The sequence below is a fragment of the Microtus ochrogaster genome, chromosome 18, assembly GCF_000317375.1.
Source record: "Microtus ochrogaster isolate Prairie Vole_2 chromosome 18, MicOch1.0, whole genome shotgun sequence".
NCBI classification, from domain to species: Eukaryota; Metazoa; Chordata; class Mammalia; order Rodentia; family Cricetidae; genus Microtus; species Microtus ochrogaster.
Genome location: NC_022020.1, coordinates 15,071,607 through 15,079,072, shown reverse-complemented (window position 1 = coordinate 15,079,072; position 7,466 = coordinate 15,071,607). Strand labels below are relative to the sequence as shown.

Here is a 7,466-nt window from a genome sequence, read left to right as displayed (position 1 = left end):
CACTAATTTATCCATTATTCCATTCAATTTCTCTCTTTTTTTCAAAGATGATTCCTGAGTCTAGAAAATTTCCACAACAGTCCTTAACCATATAATAATTATAATCAGCCCCTAACTGATGTCCCTAACCCTGAAGACAAACTTTGTTGGGAGAGGAATGTCATCTTCTAAAGTTACTTCCAACTTTCATGGGGGTGATGTTCTTTTTATGGGAATCCCATGAAAGTAAAATAATGATTAAGTTCCAAGATTACTGTCTGATGTATTTGCAAATAGTTTCTGAGTATTTGGTAGGATTTTTCTGAGGATCCTATTTTAAATTCTGACTGGAACATTGTAAAAAGTTGTACCATTTCAGCTAACCAGGTTGGAAAAATCTTGAGCAGCTGGCACCCAAAACAGTATAGTAGTGCTATCAGCTTCATAGAGTCATATCACCCAGGTGGAGTTGTTGTGGGGCCCCATCTTCTTCTTGGACACTTCAAAGACTAATGCAAGAAAATTCATTGTTCATTGTGGAAAAGTTAAACATTATTTAACTTAACTTTTAATTATTTAAAAGTTAGACATTATTGAATATAGACATGTATTCAATGAAAGGTATTCTAGACACATAAATAAATATGAAGAAAACTAAAATTTCTCATAATTTTTTTCATTTTGCTGTCCCATACCAAATGGCTCTTTACATGAGACAGAAACTCTGAATTTTTCTTTTAATAACATGCTTGGACTTAGAGAAGGACAGAGCCATTGTTCAACTCCAAAGTCAGCTTTGATTTTTTTAAGGGAGTCATAACTATTATTATAGTAGGCAGCATATATGTGTGTGTGTGTGTGTGTGTGTGTGTGTGTGTGTGTGTGTGTGTGTGTATTCAGTGATTCTTACTCCCACATACCTGTCATCATGAGTAATAATTCTTGCTTGGTGATCCTATCTGGGTAATTATCTTTTCCTCTTTAGGCATCCAGATTCCAGGGTCTCTTGACTTTTTGAAGATGAGTATTTTTCTGCAAAGACAAGTACAGAACACTGTCCCCACCACTATGAGGTTTCCTTACCACCTGTATAGTTGTCACCTCTGTGGATGAGCTGTCATTTCTCTTTCTCAAGATGTTTCTCTTTTTCAAACTGAATCTTCATCAATTTTGATGGTATCCATAGCTTTTCCTCTCCTGTGGAAACAAGAGCAAAATCCCTTCCCCAACATAGCATATCACCTGATTTACATTGTAAGGTAAACATATCGATTAATTACAACAGCTGATTTAATTTAGAAGTTTTTCTATTATCCAATGTCTCTCTGCTGCTGCTGTTGCTGCTTTCTCAGTAGCATTAAGAAAATTCAAGGTTAATAAAGTATTATTCAATCAATTTCTGGAGGTATTTCCATTCTTTTCTGTTTATTTAATGTATCCGTTATTGCTCAATTTGATGTTTCCATAGCTGCCTGACATGCAGGATTAAACTTACATGTACTCTTAGTTTTGGTCTTTGATCTTTTGAGCTTTTTAGTGCAGTCCACCAAGTAGGTGTGGAATTGGGATCAACATGGGGCACCAGATGAAGATGAATGTTAAAAAGAAATCCACATTAGCTCAGAATTGAGTATAATTAAGGGTTATTTATTTAGGGGTAGACTCACAGATCACAGACCTCTGCACACATGAGGAAACAGGAACCGAATCTATCAGCTGGAAGAGAGAGAGAGCATACACACTTTTTGTATAAGAGGCCATGACCAAGTGTACTCATAACTTAAAGGCTACTGGCTGAAAAAGTGCCTACAGCATTCTTCTTGTACAGAGATTCTGGAAATATTTAATACTTTTTTCACTGTGATCATGAGAAAAAAGACAAAACATTAAGACAAAACCCCATTTTTCTTCTTCTCTAGTCTAAGAGCCAAAGATCTGGGTATTAGTTATTCATTTCTTCAGTGAAATAGAGTGAAACCCTGATTTTTCACTAAATATTTGCTGATACCCACATTTCTCTTTACAACTTTAAATTCAGTACTTCTCTCAAATGGTGTATCTCTTTATTATCTTTTTTCCATACTGTGTATTAACTTATGGCCTCTCTCACACATACAGGATAAGCAACACCACTTAACTATTTCTCCCAATCTCCACTTTTTCTTTCCTTAAATGTTAGCTTTTGTGATAGGATCTAGATATTGATGTGTTGACCAGGATGGCTTTGAACTCACTATGTGGAATAGACAAGCCTTGAGCTCCTAATTCACATTCTTTTTGCTGAATCTTCAAATCACTCTGATTACAAGTCAGTATCGTCATGCCCAAACTTTTCACGAGCATTTTTCATCTTTCTCTCTTAATTTTTCCTGAATTGGAAAATTGTATATTTGTCCATCTAATAAGCTTTAGTAGTGTTGGACATAATTTATTCTAACTACTCAAAAGCTATTTATCTATCCAAATTTCACAAATAGCAGACATACACTATTGAAATATATCCATCTCAGATTTGATAGACAATTCAATATCCTTTTAAACTGAAATATTGGCTTACCTAAGCTAAAGAATGCTTGGGAATTAAAAGGGCTAAAGAGATTTGAACTTGTGAAAACAAAGAAAGGCTTTGGTTATTATTATTTTTTTTAATTGGGGAGCCTGTATGTTACCTTATGTTTGTACCTTCTTGACAGCAGCTATCTTTGCTATTCACAACATGATCTAGGAAAACAACAGTAATGCCTTTACTCAATTATCTCAGAAGAAAACTTTCTTCTTGTCCTGACCTGGCTATGATTCCCAAGATGTTAAATGTTTTGGGAAAGAATGCTTGGAAACCTCTGCGTTTAATAGAGTTGATTTTTCTTCCACAAATAAACCAGAAGAGCTCTACTAAAGAATTTGTGTGTCCATTTCAACACTGTATAAGAGAAAGTGCTACATTCTTTCATCTTGTTCTACCTAAAATAATGCAAAGGAAGCAGAAGAACAAAAGTCAGTCCCACTTGGGTACTTAGTAGGTAAGCACATGGAGAGAGGATTAAGAATTATATACCTAGTTTTAATTTAGATATTAATAACATAAAGAAGACATAGCTAGATATGTTACTGTTTTATTATGAGAAAAAGGTGAGGGGAATATATATATATATATATATATATATATATATATATATATATGTGAGATGATGTGAGGTACTGGGAAAGTGAAAACAAAGTTTAACTGTTCTGTAGACTAGGATCCATTGAACATAAAAAAATACATGCTCCTTCTTCTTCTCCTTCTCCTCCTCCTTCTTTTTTACTTTTTAATTGCTTTTATCTTATTTTGAGATTATAATATAATTATATTATTCCCCTGTCATTTACTCCCTCCATACCTTTCTAAATACTCTTCCTTGCTCTTTTACAAACTCATTGACCATTTTCATTAATTACTGTTATATAATATATATAAATATATACATAGTCTAAATATAACTTGAACAGTCTGTATTATATTTTTTGCATGTTTTCAGAGCTGATCATTTGGTAGTGAATTTATCTTCTACTGTTGCACTCTTTCGTGGAAAAGATGATTCATCTACTTTCAGAATTCACTGGTTACCTATAGTACTTTGTGTAAGTTTTCCTGTGTCTACTTGGCATGTCTATTGTTGTCCTTGTACAGCTCTTGTTTACACAGTCACAGTGGTGACAATGATCTGTCTAGTTTATGATATTTCTAGGAGACACAGTTTCACAGTGAACTCCCTGATTCTCTGCCTGCTAATTTTTTTTTGTTCCTATTCCATAATGTTCCTTAAATCTTAGATATGGGAGTTGGTTTGTAAATGTACCTATTAGATGTTGGGCTCCATGACTTGATTTTGGTAGGCTGTGATTTTCTGTAGTGGTTGCTATATTGTAAAGAAATGTTTCTTTGATGAGATGTAAGGGACTATTTTTATCTCTAGGTATAATGTTAAAGATTATGCTGGTTTAGTAAAGTATCAATTTCAGCTTATCTAATGTCCATGAAATTACTAGCACTGATTGCTTGGGTGGGTTTTAAGTACCAGGTGTGGTCTCCTTCTTGTTGAGAGGGTCTTAGTCCAATTAGAGAACTTTGGTTACTGCTAAAATAAATTTGCCACTAGTGCACCCTTAAAATTATTGGGCTAGGTTTGTCATTGTTGTTGTTCACAAATGTCATAACTGGGTAAGACTATTAGTTTTATCCATCCTTTGCAAGATTGCATGGTGCCTTCTTGCACCATGAAAACTAGTTTTTATAGAGATGTTATTCTAGTCTTTTCAAGCTAAGGAAAATGCCAAACAAATTTAAAATATGTGGCTATTAAATTTGAAGATAAAATCATAGTTGTGACCCTTTTGAACTTCTAATAGTATCACAAAGGAGTCACAAAAGTAGATTTGCAATGGTTAATAAAAATAAAAAGAGGAAGGTAATCAGAAGAAAGGGTGTGCTAAAAGAACAATGGCTAGAACTTGACTCAAGTCCATGTTGTGGGATGCTCCAAGAATGCTGTGAATATGTTTTATTACCATTGGTTAACAAAGAAGTTGCTTTGGCCTATGGTAGGATGGAATAGAGCTAGACAGAAAAACTAAACTGAATGCAGGGAGAAAGAGTCATGTGGCTGCTAAAGGAGAAAGATGCCAGAACCTCACCAGTAGTCCACAGCCTTATGGCAACTCATAGATTAATAGAAATGGGTTAATTTAAGATGTAAGAGCTAGCTATAAATATGCCTGAGCTACCAACCAAACACTGTTGTAATTAATATAGTTTTGTGTAATTATTTAGGTCTGGATGGCTAGGAAATCAATATGCAGTCTCCATTTGCAAGTCCATGTTAAGAATATACAATGACATCATAATGAAACTGTTCATACTGTACAATGATGAAGAGCAACATGTAATTACAATGTTTCAATGAATTAGGAGCAGAAAGCAGAATATCACCAGAGTTCTATGTAGATTATATATACATATATGTGTGTGTATATAAAATACTAACTGCTCTTATACCTACTTTCAGTTAAATATTTTTTCAATCTGTCGATTTTCACTTTAAAAATCTCTTCATTAACTGAATGCGTTCAGATTTTAAATCTCATTCAACTGTAAAGAAAATTCTTTTTTGCAGCAAATAACAAATTCCCTATTGTTTAGTTGATTAATAAGGGTAAGCCTACTTTATGTTTATACTGTCACTCCTGATAGACAAGGCTTCTGCTGTCTAGAAATATGAAGTATCCTCACTCCATGTGACTGATGGATGTGTTTTCTGTATTTTTACCCCTTTCTTGCTTTCATCAGTCATGAATCAGTCATGGACGCCTTCCCTTTATCCAAAGACTGTCAGTCCAGCCATCTGCTTAGTTGACACAGGTTTTTGGCTGTGTGTACTGGAAAGACTGCTCACTCTTTGACAAGAGCAGCTGTCAGAACACAAAAAAGACCATTTGCACCTGTCTTATTGTGTCCTTATAAGCCTGAAAGCAAAGCAGGTCTGCAATTTAAACAGTGCAGGGTTTGCTGTGGAAATGTGGATACTGGAGGCCCCCTCTCTCACCAAATCATTCTGATCAGAACTGTGGCCAGGAAAGTGGAAGGCCTTGGATTTAATAGAATTGTACCTTTGTTATTTCCTTTTATATAGTAGAAATTAGTGCAAATTTAAATGAAGAGATTGGGCCAAAGGACAGTATCAGCTTCTAAGTCCATTTTGACTTCCTTCACTTCACCTTAGTGTCTTAATTTGCTATAGTTTTAGGCAATCTCTTATAGTCATTAAACTGAGATTTTATTCTCCACACCTGCTCCTTACAATGTAACTTAGTCTAATAGATTAACTAGCATGCAATTGTTAAGCTTACTAATCAGCCATGAACTAGTATAAGTGACTTCTTTTTCATGAGAATAGAAAGATAAAAATGCTTATGAACAATGAAAAGAAATATGATCTGAACTTAGCATGCAGTAAGGATTTTTACTGTATGGAGGAAATCAATTGAGTGTTTCTTTCTGTACCTTTTTTTTTTTTTTTTTTTTGAAAAAAAAATTCTGCCTCCTCCCAGTCTCTCATGTCCCTCCCCTTCCTCCCACACCACTCCCCCTCCCCCAACTCCTTTCCCCATCCCTCTCCAGTCCGAAGAGCAGTCAGGGTTCCCTGCACTGTGGAAAGCCCAAGGTGCTCCCCCCTCCATTTACTGCCTTTGTGGGAGCCTAGCCAGTTTGGATGCTCATCTTTCTGTACCTTTTGAGTGAAAACTTTTTTTCTGAGAAGATATACCATAAAAAAGTTCTTATTAAATATAAATATAAAACATTTAAATATTCATATTTTTTAATGTTATTTTTACAAAAATTTTTGTTGCTTAACATGAGTTCACAATGTATATGTGGAAGTTGCAACTTTTATTAATTATTATTTTATAATTATTCATTTATTTATTTGTATGTGATATGGGAGCAGTGTGCTTGTTCCTCCTTGAGTGCTCATCATGCCTTCCCATACATGATATACTGTGTGTTCAAACAATAAACTGAAATAAACTTAGATTGCTCTTAGATTGCTTCTTGTCATATACTTAATTTTCTCAATGAAATGAGAAGGGTAACTAATACACATGAATGAATATACCTATAAGACAAGTTAATATAAATGTACGATTTTATTTTACATCAGGTTTCAGAAGTAGTAAATGGTAAGCTGTTTTCATTTTACATCACTGGATATTGGTTAACAAACCCTCTGTTGTGCTCGCTTTGGCACCACAGATACTAAAAGTGGAATATACAGAGAAGATTAGCATGGCCCCTGCACAATTCGTGAAGTGTTTCATATTTTAAAAAAACCCTCTGTTATCTGAATTGGTTAATCGCTTTATATGTAGATACTAAAAGTGATAATTTCTGTTATTTGCACACTGTTTTCTTATTTTTAGAAGATCACTTGAACTATTTTCTAAGATCTCTCAATTCATGTCACCCAAGAATATCAAGTGACCTGTGGTAAGAATACAGAATGAACATTTTAAGATTATTATTTTGTTTGTAAAGAATATGTTGCTCCAACTATGTGAACAACATTATGTTTGTAACTTAAACTTGATAAAAAGATTCATAGGGAATAAGAACCTCCTTGCAATACTCTCTAATACTTTTATAGTTTACATTAGTCTATATTTCACATTATGACGTGTTACTATATGCTATAGATTTTGTTTTGTCTGAGGGTATTTTCAGAAGAATGCTTTGTAAGTTAAAATATAAAAAAGAACAAATTTCTTTTCTAAAATTAGGGGGAAAGTTTTCTGATTGATTTGGTTTTATTTTACAAATTTGTGCCTTGTAGATAAAGAGATAAGAAGAAATATGTTGCAGTATCGTTATTTCATTTAATAGATATTTATTTTATACATTATATTGATTCAAAAACTAGTCATAGGAAAAGGTTAAACCTTTCCTTGGACAA

General features: G+C 33.8%; 1 pseudogene; it reads left to right on the top strand.

The window, feature by feature from the left end:
* Nucleotides 1-6,748: 6,748 nt before the first annotated feature.
* Nucleotides 6,749-6,840, top strand: LOC113457119 (annotated as a pseudogene).
* Nucleotides 6,841-7,466: the final 626 nt, after the last annotated feature.